The sequence below is a fragment of the Manis javanica genome, chromosome 3 (genome assembly GCF_040802235.1).
Source record: "Manis javanica isolate MJ-LG chromosome 3, MJ_LKY, whole genome shotgun sequence".
Taxonomy (NCBI): domain Eukaryota; kingdom Metazoa; phylum Chordata; class Mammalia; order Pholidota; family Manidae; genus Manis; species Manis javanica.
The window spans coordinates 45,279,459-45,296,755 of record NC_133158.1 but is presented as its reverse complement, the minus strand read 5'-3'; the positions used below and the strand labels follow the sequence as shown (position 1 = coordinate 45,296,755).

Sequence of the window (17,297 nt, the reverse complement as noted above, 5' to 3'; positions counted from 1 at the left end):
TGGGCTTCTCTGATGATGCTCGTTTCTGGCCCCCTCATGCAGGTCTCAGGAATAGCAAAGATGACTTCGTGCCCTTTTTCCAGCACTCTGGACTCATCTCAGAAGGTGACTATTTCAGGAAACGTTCCAGAACAATTCTCTGGAGAATGTCTTGGAGCCCTGGCAGCTGGGAAGGGCCCTGAGTCCCCTCTTCCTGTGCAAGTGCAGATAACACAACATCAACCCACCACCTGAGTGTCCTGGAGAAGCCATGGTTTGTCTTTCTTGCCAGACAGTATTTTGAGATCTGCGTTAGTAGAGCACATTTTTTCCTGGTGGTTATCAGGCTCAGTGCTGTGCAAACACGAGCTGATTCCATCACATTCTATAAATTATTTGTGTGTGTGTACATGTTTTGGTGCCACAGACCAGAACCCAACAGCACAGAGCAGGCAGAATGACCTAGAGTTTCCTGACTCAAAGTCAGACGGCCTCCAAGCAGGGGGCCACCACACAAGCCTGGGCCACCACCTGCCCAGGACAACCCTCTGGAAACTGTGGGTCCCAAGCTGGAGCCCAGTGGCCACCCTACCCCGGGTGCACGCCAGGATGGCTGTGCACCTGACGCTTGAGCAGAGACCTGACCTGGACATCTGAGTGCAGGTGTGGAAATGTGGAGGAGGGAGTGGAAAGCAAGTGATTGACTGGTGATCAATATACACAATTTAAGAATAAAGCAAACTGCTACATTATGAAGTAGAATCCCAAACTTCCTCGTGAATCAGTGCAGAACAGGAGAGTCTGTCTCAACACCCTCCCAGACTAGCCGCCTGTTGGCACCAGGGTAAACCATCCTGCCCCTTGTTTCTCTCTCCCGCTAACCATCAGAGCCATGCTCAGTGGGGGGCCAGCAGAGCAGAGAAAGCAGCTCCCTCCCCCAGCCCTTCTCCTGAGTCTAGGGAAGGAGGGGAGCTTCAATTTGAGCAGACTGAGGGGTTTCATGAGAACTTGGGCTGGACATGCTCATTGCTGAGCTGAGAGGGGATAGGTGCGCAGAGAATGTGGGATGGTCTGAGAGTGACCATAGGAGCCATGGGCCTGCCCTGACCACAAACAGCATGGCAGGAAAGAAGGAGTTGTGTTGGAGGACGAGATGAAGAAAGGAATTGGGTTGCTTCCCACATAACCTCTGCGTCCTGTTCATTCACATTAGCAGCTCCAAGAGCCTCGGGGAACACCCTCCTGGCAGGTGGGCTAGATAACTATAGCTGTTTGGAGGTGACTAGGGAAGCCCTGAATGGTTTTCAGAGCACTGGAAACTTCTCTGGGCCTAGAAATAAGGAGCCTTGGGCTGACTGGGTCTCTGATTCCAGGTGGCTCGGGGGAATCAGAAAATAGCAAACCTGCTTTACTAATTCTCAGCTATTATCACATGACTGTCGTGCATTCAGATGTGGGGTTGCCAGATAAAATACAGGGCACCCAGTTAAATTTGAATTCCAGATAAAGATTGATTTTTTAGTATAAGTATATCCCAAATAGTGCCAGAGATCTACTTATGCTAAAAACATTAGCCACTATTTATCTGAAATTCAAATTTAACTAGGCATTCTGTATTTTTAACAGCTGTAGTCAGATATAAATTACATACCATACAATTCACCCATTTAATGTGTACAATTCAATAGTTTTTAGTGTATTCACAGAGTTGTGCAACTATCACCATACTCAATTTTAGAACATTTTTTACACACCCCAAAAGGAATCCCATGTTGATAAGTAATGTCTCCCCATCCTCTATGCCCAGCCCATTCCCTAGCCCCCAGCATCCACTAATCTTCCTTCTGTCTCTACAGATTTGCCTAATCTCAACATTTTGTATAAATGGAATTATACAACATGTCATCTTTCAGGACTGGCCTATTTCACTTAGCATAACGTTTTCAAGATTCACCCGTGCTGTAATATGAGTCATGACTTCATTTTTTTTATATGGCCTACTAATATTCCACTGTGTGGACACAACACATTTTCTTTATCCAATCAGTGGTTGACAGACATTTCGGTTATTTCCAGTTCGGGGCTATTATGAATAACACTGCTGTGAACATCTGCGTACATGTTTTTGTGCAGATATGTTTTCGTGTCTCTTGGATATAACCTAGGAGTGGAATTGCTGGGTCATATAGTAACTATACATTGAACATTTTGAGAAATTTCCAAAATATTTTCCACCACAGCTGTGGAACTATTTTTTTTATTTCCACCAACAATGCACAGGGTTCCAATTTATATCCTTACTAACATGGGTGTTACAGCCAACCTGGTCAGTGCGAAGCGGTACCTCACTGTGGTTTTGATTTGTGTTTTCTGAATGGCTAATGAGCATCTTTTCATGTTATTAGCCATTTGTGTACTTTCTTTCAGATTCTTTGCCAGTTTTTTAATTGGGTTGTTTATCTTTTTGTTGTGGAGTTATAACAGTTTTTCTATATAGTCTAAATACTAGACTCTTACCAGATATATGACTTGAAAATATTTTCTCCCATTCTGTAAGTTGTCTTTTCACTTTCTTGTGTCCTTTGCAATACAAAGCTTTTTATTTTGGTGGAGTTTAACGTTTACATTTGTTGTGGCTGTTGCTTATGCTTTTTAGTCTCATATCTAAGAAGGGTTTGTCCAATCCAAGGTCACAAAGATTTACCCCTATATTTTCTTCTAAGAATTTTACAGTTTTTAGCTCCTACATTTAGATTTATGCTTAACTTTGGTATAGGCATAAAGAAAGGCTTCAAGGTCATTCTTTGCATGGGCTATCCAGTCATCCCAGACCCATTTTTGCAGGCATCCTGTATTTTTAGCTACTAAATCTAGCAACCCTCGTCAGAGGTTTAGCAACTGGAACACAGTGTGGGTTCCTTTCATCCTCGGTGGTTGAAGGCTGACCTTTCCCGGGAAGGTGCTGACTACCTTAATTCCTCATCTTCCTTCAACCCTTCACCTCCAGCACCAGGTGGGGGCTGCAGACAACAGCCTTCGGTAGAATGGGGTGGGGTGGGGCTGTTGTTAGCTTCTCAGAGTTGGCATGGCCCCATCGGATCCAACTTCTTGGCTAGGCCTCCATTATCTGACCTATCCTCCAGCCCCACTTTACATCTGGAGCCCCAAATCCTGAAACAGCAGCTGAAACTCACAACTGCTCCTTCTTCCATGAGCAAGCCCCCACCCCACATCTCTGGTATTGCTTCCTTTTTAGCATGCATACTTTGCCAAGAAGGGGGGCACTGGAAGGCCTTTTTGTGCAGGGCCCCGGAGCCACGCCAGAGGCCCCCTTTAGGCCCTCTGCCCCAGCAGGTAGACAGTCACCCTCCCTGCCCGCTGCCGCCTCAGTTCCCAGAGATCCCTTTCTGGTCTGTAGGCCATCGGCCAAGTCACACACAGGACTCTGCCTGTAAGAACTGGGAGAAACACTGCTTGGACTGTGTTCTCACAAGGGGACCCTGAGGCTGCTCGGCACAACCGCTCTGTGAAAACCCAACCCGGAGCCAGAGCCACCCCCTGGCACTCAGCCCGAAAGCTGAGCAGGTAATTTACATTAAGGTTCAGACTCAGCATGGCTCATACCTTTCTTCTGAGCTCCTTAAGTCACTTCCCCGACCGGCTCTGCTGCCTGTACATGATGACTTACTCATTGGCAAGGGTGAATAATGCCAGTGCCCCACTGAATTGTCCCACAAAGCCCTGCCGGAGTACGCATGGTGGGAGTGATCTCACCTGCAGAGCTGGAGACAGGCAAGTGCCTACGTTACCATGCAGTGTCTTGATTCATACCCGGGAGTCATGACTAAACATTCCCTCCAAGGCCCGTCTAGCCAAAGTGGGGGCCAGCATCAACACTTTCCCAAAGGGTTTGGGTTAACTGAAGTCTCCGTGTCTCTTAACGACCCCAGGACGAAGGCAGAAAAAGCAAAAATATCTCCACCTTCTCCATTCAAGACAGATTGTTATCTCTACCTTCATAGTGGAAAACACACCATTAAGCTTTCACTTTACTACTAAAATTTATCATCACAATTAGAGCTCATTTGTGCCCTTACTGTGTGTATCAGTGAGGGCTCTGCCAGAGAAGCAGAACCAGGAGACAGGGGGAGAGATTGAGAGAGAGAGAAAGAGTATGTGTGTGTGTGTGCGTGTGTGTAAAGAGACATTGATTGATTTCAAGGAATTGGTGTATGTGGTTGTGGGTCTGGCTGGGCAGCTCCGCTGGAAATGCTCAGGCAGGAGAGGATGTCTAAGTCCATAGCTGGAATTCCTTCTTCCTCAGGGGAAGCCTCAGATACGCTTGGTGGCCTTCCTCTGATTGGGCGAGGCCCATCCAGATTACTGAGGATCCTTTACTAAAAGTCAACTGTTTGTCAATGTTAAATCCACACTGTGTATATAAAATACCTCCACAGCCACACCTAGGTCAGTGTGTAACTGAACGACTGCATACAACAGCCACGCCAAGCTGATGCATACAACTGATCAAACTATAAAACACTTTTCTGTTGTTGGGGGAGACGACTGGCACTACTATAATCCTGATGAAGACAGACACACACTCAGGAGGAGGAAGCTGCCTGCCCACCCAAGGTCATACATACACAGGGGCGATAAGGAGTTTAGCGCCCAGACTCTGGACCAGACTTGCAGGGGGCTCAGAACTCAGACCAAGGGTCCTCAGACCAGGGCCAACCTGGGCATCCCAACATCACCAGGGGTCCCACCCGCATCCAGGGCCCTTCTTACCACCCTCCCAGTTCTGAGCATGTCTGTCTCCTGCTTAAAACTCCCCAGTGCCTTCATAGCACCTTAGAACAAAGCCCAGATTCCTTTGCATGAGGAAGGCCATCTCATGGCTTGGTCCTGGCCTGCAGGTCCAGCCTTTACTGCCACTGAGGTTGGCCCCCCTGACTTAGGCAGCACCACCCAAGAGCATGTGTGAGCCCCACACACCCCAGCCCTGCCATGTCTCAGTGCCTTCGTTCTCCCTGAATCACCTTCAGACTTTGACCTCTTGAGACTCCTACTTCATCCTCAAAACCCATCTTACATACCACTCCACTAAGAAGCTCTCAGGCCCCCTCCACCCTCCAAGTCTACTCATCCAAACTCAGTCCCATTTGGGGTGGATGAGGGGCCCCTCTCCGTGCCTTCCAGCACTTCCCGCACTCCTCTCACTGTTCTGCTCCTCTCAGAATAATTGTGTTTCTCTATGTACACCTAAGGTTAGCAATAGTTGTGGGGTTTCAAAGCCTGCCTGTCAGGACTCCCCATGCCCAGACTTTGTTAAGAAAGAAGGGACAAATGCTTCTCAGGGAAGACCCTGGAGGTGGAGTCTTAGATCGGAAGACATTCCTAAAGTTTCTTAAAGTCTATGCAAATATGGTTTCATTGCTGGCTCAGTCCTTTTTGACTTGATGCTCTCAATAAAATTCTAGGAAGAAATTACACAGAATTAAAGGATCTCTCTCAAAGACCTTGAGATTCTTGGAAATATGATTCATGAACTAGAACGTGACTATTTCATGATGCCTCAGGCCCTAGAAAAGGGACATTCGCTCCTCAAAGGAAAAGATCAGCCCATGGAAGGTCAAGGAGAAAGGAACACATTCTTTCTTTCTCTCCCATCTTCAGATACCCAAATCTGGAGTAGGGGCTCCAGGCGCTGAAATTGGCTCTGTCTTTGTAGCCAGAGGCCCCACAAGCAGACGGGCACCCCAACCACCGTGAGAAACTAGAAGTCCACAGTAACAGTAGCCAAGATCCAAACAAAGACCTGCAGGTGTCATTTCCCCCATGGAAGGATGCTTTGCTTCCCAGTTTGGTAAATAACTAGCAATTTCAAGTCAGAACAAGAGCCCCAGGGAAAACCCTCATTTGGATGCTACCCCGACATAACTGTAGTTGTCTGCCAACTTTCTGAAGTCTTGGTTACAGCACAGAGTCACATTTGCTTCAGGCAGGTCTTAGAAGGAGAGTTCAGCCTCCTCAAGGGATGAGAGATTGGTCAGTATCCCCACAGAGAGGTGGACAATGTCCATATTGCTTGAGGTGGGCAACTGGCATGAAATATTTGTGGACCATGGAGAAGATAACATTCATCTCAAACATCTACTTCCCTGGGCAGAGGCATAGGCCCCCACTTCCAGACAACCCAAGAGAATCTCCCCATGGTTTCAAATTATTTGCAGAGCCATGTGGCCATATATCATGCTGATGCCATCTGCTTGGAGCTCCACAAGAAGGAATCTGGCAAAATTACATGCTGCTCAAGAAAAAGGAAAAATATTCCATCTTCCTCCTCCCCAAAGGAAACCAGTCCACTCGTTTGTCTACAGCCCTCACCCCAGAGGCGTGACAAGGGTCCCAGAGAGATTTCTCATCAAGGGGATGCAAAGACAATGACAATTTCCAATATGACTGGAGTTGCAACTGCAAAAATGACTGCTCCAGTACCCAGAAACATTTTCATTTCCTTGGCTGATCTCTACCTTTTCAGCAATTTATTATTATTATTATCATTATTATTAGGCTTTGTTTTCTGAGGGGGTTTTGTTTTGTTTTTGTTTTTGTTTAATGTCTCAGTGCAATTTCAATAGTTGTCATGGGAGTTGGCACCAAAGAGACTTCCTGGAGACAAATTACTTCAAAGGCTTATGTCCTCTTAAAACACACACACACACACACACACACACACACACACATTTTGCAGGAGAAAAAATAAGGAACTTTGAAAATTAAAATATTGTGAAATAATCTATAAATTCATTTCTGTTGCGAGCACCCATTTGGCTCCTCAGCATTTGCCATGACCTACAAATTATTGGCTTTTATTACCATGTTATGATTATAGTGGCAGTAAATACAAAATTTGAACAAATTAACAAAGCATAATTAACACAACTAATCAGTGACTAAACAACAGCTGCGAATGTAAGTTCTGAGTGGTGAAAGGCACCAGAGAACACATCGACTTGCAAGTGGTGGGAAATACCTTTGCATGGAGACAGGTTGTCAGCTCAGAGACACAGGCTGATTATCAATATCAAGACATGTTTCATAACTTCTAAGCAATTCTGAGAGGACAACTACTGAATAATCTACAGAGTCACCAGCCAGGACACACACATTCCATAATGGTGGGTGTGAAGACAAAGCTTTCTGCCTTTTTCACAAACATTCACATGCACAAGACCTTAAACACTGTCACTTTCAGCCATAAGGACCAAATATATGTGGAGTCAGGTGAAAAATGTACAGTATATAAAGGTACAGTGGACAAAAGAGCGCCAGAGCACCGTGCTATGGAAGAAAATGTCATCTGTGCAATCTGCTCACTGGAATCACCATGCAGAAAGCATGAAAGAAAGTGCGTAACTCCAAAAGCCCCTGTTCTTTTGAATATGATGGAGCTTTGAGATAAGACATCAAATAAAAGACAAACGATCTGGATAGGAAGACCCACCACTCATGTTCGTGAAGCATGTCCCCCTCTTAGGCCTTTCTAATATTTGTGGGAAATATCCAGGCTTCCTTTTCTTGCTTTCCATCCATCCATCCCCCCCATTTGGGAGACGAGAGCCACCAAGAGGCCACCTGCTCCTTCAGGGCTGGCATGTTCTTCCTCCAGCTGCGCCTCGGTCCTGCCCATGCCTGCCTAGGGCACAATCTTGTCGCTCATGTCGCTGTCCCTTCTTTCTCTCCCCTCCCTTTTAGAGACTCCTTGAACATTTCTCCTTTTTAATACTCTCCTCTTAAAATTTGAGAACATTCACCTTTTAAGTCTCACCTGTAATTATTTCTCTTCACTAATTCCAAGTTCCACTGTAAAACTGTGAGGGAAAAGCAATCAAGAAGAGGAAAGAATATTTAAAAGAAAAGGAAAAAGGAAAAAGGCAGAATACAGCCAGGAAAAACGGACCTCCTGCAAGCTCACGAGCTCTTAATCACGCTGCTGTAAGGCGACCTGGGACGTCACAGACACCTCCCCAAAGGAAGGAAGAGTCCTTGCTTCCAACAACATGGGAAGGGTTTGGTTGTCCGGAGCCACAGGGCACCTGCACACTAAAATGTTAGCCTCTCCCTTCCCCGTTGTCCCACGCCCTCTGGTGCACACCCGAGACCCTCAGTAGCGTGGATGGAGGGGCCAGCACGCTCTCTTCTGGCTCCTTCCAGCCTAGCCTGGAAATCCCTTCAGAGACTCTGCAGCCCAGGCCGTGACCATGCACTGACCACTCGTTTCCCCTCTGTGTTCACCCTGCACATGACGCTTATCAGGACTGCAGTCCTGGGCCAGCAGTGCGGGGGGCCCCACCAGGAGGGGTGCGCCCCGGGTCAGTCCTCGCTCTCCCTGCCAAGTGCCCTGGTTCCCTATCGCTGCTGTAATAAAACCACGGACTAAGTGGCTCAACTCAATAAAACTTTACGATCTTACCATTCTGGAGACCAGAAATCTGAAATGGGTACTACTGGGCCCGCACTGAGGTGTCCGCAGGGCTGTCTCCTTCTGGGAACTCCAGGAGGCCGCTTCCTTCTTTGCCTTCTCCAGCTCTGTGGAGGCAGCCTGATGCCGCGGTTCCCCTCCTCTCTCCTCAAAGCCAGCAAGGACAGGATCATGTCAACGTTGAGTCGGCACGTCCAGGAACCATTCTGGGTGGTAGGTAATCTTGTGCAGGTGATGGTTTACATTACAGCTGGGATCTGGTTTGAGCAACTGAGAGGTGTCCTTCACTAAATGGGCAACAAAGTTGGGGAAGAGGGGTTGAAGAGATTAAGTTGGAATATTTATATATTCATTTGTTATGGAATTATTCAGTTGCATAAGTAAGCATTCATTTATCAGGAATACTAATGAATTCCTGATAAATGAATATTTACTTATTCATTCATTCATTCAAAAATATTACTTGAGGCTTTTGTGCCATGCAGTGTGTTCTGGGCAGTGAATGGACAGCAGTGAACAAGATCGATAACATTTCTGACCCAGGAATCTCTGTCTTATACCAGCATCCATGAAATCAGCAGGCTCCCTTGTTAGCTTGCAAGTAAGGTAAAATCTAGGCCCCATCACAGTTCTTGATGATGTTTTTAAAAAGGTCTTAAGACCTCTACACACAAAATTTAAATGTGGCCTATGGAGCTTGTCAAAGGCTGAGATATTAATTTTAAAAGCCTATCTGAGTCACAAAGCAAACAAATCCCAAAGAAGTGTAGCAGATACTATAACTTACTAACCTCTGATTCAATAAAAAGATGATTTTCCCATGCCTGGGATGGTCTGATTTACCAGATGCCAGGGTAACAGAGGATGCCAGGGTAACAGAGAATGCCTTGTATCCACATGGCTTTCTCTGCTTCCCCAGCACATAGCTGCATCCACTTTTCAGTCTCCTGGCAAATTATATCTCCAGACTGTTCAGGCCATTGGAGCAGGACCAGAAGGAGTATATGCCACTCTTGGCCTAGCTCATGGAAAGTTTTCCGTGATCCTCCATGCCCTCTCTTCCACATCTGCTGGAGGAATAGAGACGATGCTAAGGTCCTAGGGAATGGTGTAGCCATAAGCAGAGGAGCATGGGTCCTTGAACGGTGCTGTGGAGCGGACCTTCTCCCACCAGATTTCCACTGTTGATTGGACTTTACATGAGGAAATGGGATTTGATATCAATATAATAGCCACTAAAGGATTGGGGTTGAATTTGTTACCAAGGTTGGCCTATGATGACGAATTCAGTCTCTGTATATGAGTCTCATAATTGTCACGCACAACACACAGACACACACCCACACAAATATATAGACAGGTATAGACACGTGGCACAGAGCTATGCAGACAGAAAGGACAGGACGTAGCCACCCTCTCCTATCACACTAAATCTTCTTCCCCTACATCTTCCCAGCTCCACTAATACAGAGAAATGTCCCAGATTTCTATTGTATAAGTGATGTTATTTTTAGCAAATTATATAAGTTATAGAGTTATATAAATCACATGTGACCACTCTTGCTTATGGAAAAATAGCATAAAATGGAGTCAGTGCTGATTCAACCCTATGGTGGATGCTGAGAATTCAGGGTCCAAGAGCTTTGTCTGGGGAACTTACACAATAGAACGTTCCCTGGCACCCTCTTTATTGATCAAATGGAAACTACAGTGAACACACAGCTAAGGTCAGAAGGCAGCTAGCTTCTCAGTCCTGAAGGAAGACTTCAAGCTGCTTTGGTGTTTATCAAAACCAAGCGCTCCAGTAGAGATTGTTTGAACCAAGATCCCCCTTCCTGCAAGGCAGGCAAGAGGCTAGCCAAGTGTGTGGTGCAAACGCTGCTTTCTCCTTTTTCTGACCTATAGCTGTACGTGGAATGGTTCTAAGCAGGATTTAATAGCGATGCATGTGGCAAACGAACACACACCACGTGAAAGGCCCTGTGCTTGGCACTTAGAAAGAGGTAACGTGGGAAGAGTCACAGCCCCTGTGAGTTTACCTCGTAAAGGGACTGCACGGGACGTTTCTCAGAATTTCTCAAAAGGCTTCTCCTCCGCTCCCAACAGCACTGTGAGAGGGGCAAGGGTGACTGCCACATCTTGTGGATGAGGAGACTAAGGTTTTGAAAGCACAAGGGAGCTGCTGATGGTCACCCTGCTCATGAAGGGCACAGCGGAGACCTAAATGCAGCTCCGTGTTCCCCCCACGTCACCACACAAATACATAAGCTTAATTACAGTTACTCCAAGTTATGTTCAGTCGATAAAGATTTGAAAAAGAACTAATTATATCTCAACAAGCAAAACCCAACCTAGAGGTAAGGCTATTATTCGGGTATTTTGCGTGTATGCACACACACACACAAGCCCCTCACCCCCACCTTGAAGTTTTAGAACACTGTCTCCACTCTTCACTTTGCGGCTTGTGTTTGTAGCCTGGCCTGGTGGGGAATCACAGGGTTAAGTCCCCAGTTGACTTCACAGAACAGATATCCCTGAGGGTGACCCACGGAATTACTCGCTGACACACGCCAGCTTGGTCATACTGTAACACCCTTCTCAGGATTTTGCTGCTCCCTCAGTGCATGTTAGGGCTTGCAGACTTGCCTGAGGACACCGGCGACAGTGACAGGACATTCACAGGCCCGGCACGTCCCTCCCAGGCAGCCCAGTCCCTGCTCAACCAGCACCTGCAGGGCCCACAAAGCAGCTGCAGCCACAGGTTCAAGTCCAGAACCTGGACCTCATCTGCAGGGATCGTCCCCAGGACGTATTATGGAAACCACTGGAGAGGCCCGGCCCTGCATGTTGCTGGCACTGCAGCCTCACCGCACCTCTCTCTCTGCCTCACACCTGCCACTCCCCCAAGTCTGCCTCCCACCAAGGAGGTTGAAAGCCTTTGATATCTTGGCACCAACGGTTTGATCTTCCAAACTAGAACCCCTGTAGTTGCTGTGCCTGTCCTCAGGCTGAACTTAAAATCATCTTGCTCAGAAGTCGCCAAAATCTAGAGCTTGCTAAGTGCCAGAGCTGGAGGGGAACGTCACTGAGTGGTAGATGTGTCCTCCAGCCCACTTGGGGACATGGGAAGCTTAGGATGCCCCATGGAGGACTGGTCCCCAGGGCCCAAGTTCAGCCACCAGCAGGGTACCCAGCCCTCCTCCTAGCACATGGGCAAGGGCATGAGACTGGATGGGAGTAGCCAGCTGCGAGTGCCACACTGCTCAGACCCCCCTAACCAGGCAGCTTATCTGACCTGCTGGACGGCGCTTCTGTCTGTTCCTCACGTAAGGCCGGGCCGGCAGCAACTCCGCTGTGTCTCCACATGCAGGGCTGCCGTCATCCAAAGGTGCCACCTGCCCTACCCATGGGGTCACAGGAGCGGCCGCCAGCAGCACTGCCCGCTGCCTGGGTGCACCACTCGCCTCTAGGGTCATTACCTCCATACATGCATGGGCCTCAGCTTCCTACTGGCCCTGAACCCCAGGACATCCTGGAACCCAGCCTGCCGGCTCAGCACCCTCAGGCAGGACCGAGGTACCAAGTCCCCATCGAAGGGCCTCATCTCCTTCCCCTCCTGTCCCACCCCTCCCAGGGCCTGGGGAAGACGGCCAGGCCACAGCCTGCCTCTGAGAGAGTGGGCACCGTGGGCCTCCATGCCTCGCCGCCATGGCCCCACCCGGCCACCCCAAGCACAGAGGCTGACGGGAGCCCAGGAGTCAGCCTGGCGCAGCCCCCAACCCCCAGGCATACTGACACAGAGGAGACCCCCAGAAGGGCACCAGCTCCAGTGAGTGAAGCAGACAAGGCCTCGGGCCCGGGCCACCATTGCCCTGCAGCCCCTCGGTCCTGCAGGCATCCTGGTGAGCTTCAGCTGCCCCGCCCGTGCAGGGAAAGGGAAAGCCCTGCACAGCAGCAGCTAAGGGCTGGGGTGGGGTTGGGGGCCGGGGACGCCAGCCCTCCGGGAGTCCCCAGCTTCCAGGGGAGCGAGAGAACTAGGCGTTTGGGAAGGCTCCCCTTGGACACACTTCCCTGATCTCCCTGGGGCCCCGTGTCTTTCCCAGCCCCCAGAATTCCCGACCACCAGCCTGAATTACAGACTGAACTCAGCTGCCTGTCATCACGGGGCTGCCACACCCCATAGCCAGCGCCCCCCATTCCCTTCTCCTGGCCCTCCCTTGCTGACCTTCTTCTACGCATCCTGGTACACGTGCAAAAGCCTGGGACCCGCCCGCACCAGCCACTGTGCTTGGAGGCGAGCTTGGTTTCCCTCGAGTGCTGCACTCTGACCCATACACCCTCCCCCCAGCGTTATTTTCCTGCCCCTCCCCGGCCCCCACGCATGCAACCCAGCCACAGTCAGGGCAGCAGCGGGAGGAGCTGGTGTGGGGACGCGGGCCAGGGCTGCAGGATGAAGCGTCATGAGGGCACGCGGTGGCATTCAGCCTCAATTCCCAGCTCAGTCTGCCAGCGACACTAAGCACCAGGCGCGGTGTGTCGACACGGAAAAGAGAAGCAACAGGGAGAGAGTCAGCATGGATAGGATCATGGAGGGGATCTAGTCTTCAAGAGTGAATGCCTGCTTCTCACTCCCTCTCATACCGTCTGCCTTAAGGTACTGTGCAGATGCAGCCAAGAAGTGTACAGAGGCATTGACATTAGAACTAAGGACACGTGACGTGGTAATGGATGGAGTGTGGTAGCGTTAGAGTAGCAGTCAGGCAGGCGAGAGCAGGCAGGGATGAAGGCGGGCGGCATCTCTGCCCAGAGGCCGCCCTGTCTCCCTTAGACCTTCCCCTTTGCAGTTCAGCACAAACGGATAAGCAGAAGGTATGGGTCCCTGGGACACCCCTGACTTTGCAACATACACACTTTAGGAAGAACTTGTTGCTACCCCGAGGCATCATCATGTCATCATCAAGTCACTCACATTACAGCTTTGGCCCCTCCATGGGTTTCTCTCAAATGCTCAGGAGAAAAATGATGAACACAAATTTATGCAGAGAGGCTGAAAGGAAGGAAACAAGACAGATCCAAAAGACTGTGAGAATGACAAAATGAGAGGGAGGAAACCAAAGAAACCCCATAAAAGGCAGTGTGAAACCCACTGTCTTTGGGGTCAGGCTGCTCCCCTGTCTCTGGAGCTACTTTCCTTTCATTTTGCTAAATAAAAAAACCCCTGTGGCTCTCTCTGTCGGGTCTCCCGACTGAATTCTCTCCTTCGAGAAGAGAACTGAGGAAGCCCACATTCCACCTCCGGAACAGCATGAAACAGCTTTGTGCTCCGATGGTGAAACACAGCACAATGTTACCAAGCGGTAGGATGGTGGACGTACATGTGACCATTAGAATAAGCTTTCAGATTGTTACTTCAAACCCAGTGCTGGGAAAGAGGGAGGAGAGGAGAGGTGAATAGCTGATCTCCACATTATTCACACTAGGAAACCATGAGACCAGAGGCAGAAAATAAAAGATAAGATTATAGATACTATATACAGGTATGAGGAAAAAGGGAGCCATGAGAACTAAAACATAAGCCTTTGGTGGGGAATTAAGGCCAGTCATGAATTCTCTGTTACTCCTTCTGTGGAGGAATAGAACCTAATTTCCATCTCCTCAAATCTGAGCTGGCCTGGGAGACCAGCCTGACCGAGAATGTGGGGTAAGTGCCATTGTGGGACTTCTGAGGCTGGGTTACAAGCAGCTGAGAGGCTTCTGTCTGGGCCCCCTTGAGCATGCTCCCCTAGGACCCCTGGTTACATGTACCCAGCCACCCTTAGGTGCTTTATTCAGGAGTCCAGGTGAGGCCAACCTTCTAGCATCTACCTCAGGTCCCCAGACGTTGGAATGGAGTCCCCCCCACCAAGCCCTCCAGAATGACCCGTCCACAAGTTGAATGTGACGGAGGGACTTCTATCCTTGCCTCCTGGAATAGAAGGAGCACCCAGCCAAGCCCTGCTCAACCACATGACTCACAAAATCAGGTTGCAGTATGAGTTTATGTTGTGTTTTATCTTTAAGAAATTACATACTGCCCACTGAAAGGACTGAAACATGATAATCAACTCAGAAACACTGAGCATCCGTTACACTATGTGGAGTTCTCTAAGCACCATTTCCCATGGTAGGAAATACCAGGTAAATCTAAGATTCTGTCATCCAGAAAATACAGAAGCTACCAAAAATTACTAAGGACATGTCAAAAGAAATCTGGAGTCCATCTGAATAAGCTCTTACCAAAAATGGGGCAATTCAAGGCTCAATAAGAATAACAACTGTGATAGTTAGGATTGGAAGATGGTGTTAAACACATCACTATTTTAAAACTGATAAAGAAAAAGGATCTGGCATATATTGTGTCTTTGCCTCCACAACACAAGCTGCAGGATCACAAAAGAATTGATAAGAAAAGGGATTCCAGTTAATAAACAAAGACTGATCTAATGTCACTATCTTGAAACTCCTAGTGAATTAATGATAATCACAGAAGAGAACCTGACATTAAATTCTTCCTGATGAACCAATAACATCTATGAAGTCATCCTGACACTCCCTAAAACTTGAACTTGAAACTGATCTATTATTACAATCAATAATAATAACTTGGTGTGGTGATAGATGTAACTACAATTATGATGAGCATTTTGTAATATATATAAATATTGAATCACTGTGTTGTACACCTGAAACTAATATTATACTTCAAATATACTTCAATTAAATAAGAAAAAAGAAGGGACAGAAAAACATGTTAGACAAAATGATGGGGATTCATGGGCAATATCAGACTCTAGGAAGTTACAGGGCAAATGTGTCAGTATCTTCAATAAAGAAATTGCAAGAAAATAAGAGACATGTAGACCAATCTACATAAAGCAACCTTGTTTGGTTCAAAAATATCAAAATTCACAAGATAATCAGGGAAATATAAACACTGATTAGGTATATTTGGTGATATTTTAAAAATGATCATTGTTTTTAGGTGAGATACTGTCATTGTGGTTTTATTGGTATTATTTGTTTTTAAGTTCTTTGTCTTTTCCTTATCTTTCTGATACATACTAAAATATTTAGAGCCAAAGTTATATGACTCCTGGAAAGTGCTTCAAAATAATTTGGGGGGCAGGCGCGGGATCAGGAGGGTTGGAAGGAACAGGACATGTGCTGATAATGTCAGTGCTTCGGGTCCATAATAAACTGCCATCTAGTTGGGTATATGTTTTTAAATTTCCACAGTAAAAGTTTTAATCATATTTACAAATAATTTTCAGCAACATGAAAACATGCTTGCAACATAATATCAAGCAGAAAAGGAAAAAAATAAATACAGTAAGATCCAACCTATGCAAATCAATATATTCTATACCAAAATGTTCACAGTGGCCATCTGGTCTGGTGGGATTATTATGGTAAGTGTCATCCCTTCCTCTCCACTCTCATTTCCAACCTTCTCTAGTGGGCAGGGATAGCTTGGATAATTGGCAAAAACAGATATTTATTTTTATTTTTAAGAGCAGGTGAATGAGCAGCTATTTGAGATAATACTCTTGAGTCCTCAGCCATATGTTTGGGTAACATTCTTCCAGGAGGGGCTAGTACCACCCCATGGTGCATCTGAGCACTTAAAATTCACATCTGGTGTGAGATGGTGAGTGGGTCACTTGGTTTTTAACATCAGGAGCCATAGCATGGACTAAAGGACTTACCGGTGCTTCCAGAACTCCACTGGGCATTACCAAAGGAATGAAAAAATCAAAGCATTTCACATATTTGACTCCCTGGATGGCCCTGAAGGGAGAGAACCTGGTAAATAATTATTAGTAGATAACCATTGTTCTAGAAACTTCTGTGCCAGAGAGGACTTCGGCATTTTTTTTTCCTTTTTTGTTCTGGTGACAGGTATGATCCAGAGGATCCCACACCCTCCTCTAATGCCTTTCTCCACAGACCTCGAGTCCTTGCCACACGCAGGTGGCGTATGCCTGCCACACGGCTCCTGCATCTCTGTCCTCAGAGACCCTGAGCCCAGCCATCTCCTACAGGCAGGAAATTTGTTTTCCAGTGGAGCGTTTGCATGGAAGGAATTTGTATTCCAGTGCCTTCTCAGGAATTCTTCAAATGCATATAAACGCAATGCTGATAGAGATCTGAGTAAGGCATATGACCCACCAGCCCAGAAAGTTCCAGAAGGGTTTGAAATGTTAATACAGCTATCAGTAGGCCTTTCCCATTCCCACAGAGTCATTTATACTGTGGGAGGATCTGGCTGAATATTTTACCCTTAATCACTTGGATTTCTTCATGCTTTGTTCTATTATGTTTTTCCTCTTTTTTTTTTTTGCTATACTGCCTGAGGATGATGTGACCTTTCTGATAAAATCTTAACTTGGATCTTCCTTGGATTTCCTGCCTGGAGATAATCAACCACACATCCCCGTATTCATCTGCACATGAGCGGTGTTCCCAGTGCCCGCGCTTCATTCCTTCTCTCCCAGGTGGCTCTCCAATGTCTCCTCCAGTCTTAGCAGACACCGTCGAGTTGTAAATTCCCTTTTATCGATGGGAAAAATAGGAACGCCAGGAGGCTGGGTGAACTTGCCACGGAGGAACAGGCTCCAGACCCGCGTGCCTCCGCCACCGCAGGCCCGCCTGGTTCTTCTGCGGAGGGGCCGGCGTCCCGTGCACCCTCCCCACACGCAGGCCTGCGCGCCCGTCTCTGCCCTCCGAGGAGGCCTCTTCACGCGGCCATCGCCCCAAACAGAACCCCGAGGCACTGCCCCTCCAGGCTTCA

General features: G+C 47.6%; 1 long non-coding RNA gene across 4 annotated transcripts in view; it reads right to left on the bottom strand.

Annotated features, from left to right (window-relative positions):
- LOC108397585 (uncharacterized) overlaps positions 1–17,297 on the bottom strand; it is a 173,347-nt gene that overhangs the window by 121,189 nt on the left and 34,861 nt on the right. For all 4 annotated transcript variants that reach the window (XR_012129122.1, XR_012129124.1, XR_012129121.1 and 1 more), the window contains exon 2: positions 8,459–8,754. This is a non-coding gene — a long non-coding RNA (uncharacterized lncRNA). The remainder of the gene's footprint in view (positions 1–8,458; positions 8,755–17,297) is intronic.